Raw genomic sequence first — 623 nt, 5'->3', positions numbered from 1 at the left:
GCCAGCGCCGTGAGTGACACTGCCCATGCCAGGCAGGGTGCCCCCCCCCAGTGACACCACCCAGGCTCCGCACCCCAGGCTGCGTGGGACTGCCTTCCCTCTTCAGGGCGCAGTGGCTGTCCCTCCACCCAGGTGCTGGGATTCCCCCACAGCAATGCTCCCCGACCGGCAGCACCTCAGACTCTGGGTTCTGAGCAGAAACTTCCGGGAGCAGGAGGGCCACCTGGGGGGACCCCTCAAGGCCCGGTGGCTGATCCTGGGCTGGCCCTGCTCTCTGACCACCCCTCCCCTGCTTCCTTTTAGGAGTTTGGTGCTGAGGGGAGCTCCCGCCCACTGGGGCGACTGCTGCCCAAGGTGCAGGAGGTGGCCCGCTGCCTGGGGGAGCTGCTGGCTGCGGCCTGCAGGAGGGCCACCTGGGGGGACCCCTCAAGGCCCGGTGGCTGATCCTGGGCTGGCCCTGCTCTCTGACCACCCCTCCCCTGCTTCCTTTTAGGAGTTTGGTGCTGAGGGGAGCTCCCGCCCACTGGGGCGACTGCTGCCCAAGGTGCAGGAGGTGGCCCGCTGCCTGGGGGAGCTGCTGGCTGCGGCCTGTGCTGGCACGGTGAGTGCCCCTTCCCCCCCGC

Source organism: Myotis davidii, unplaced genomic scaffold (assembly GCF_000327345.1).
Source record: "Myotis davidii unplaced genomic scaffold, ASM32734v1 scaffold609, whole genome shotgun sequence".
Lineage (NCBI taxonomy): Eukaryota > Metazoa > Chordata > Mammalia > Chiroptera > Vespertilionidae > Myotis > Myotis davidii.
Note: the sequence above shows the minus strand (reverse complement) of the source record.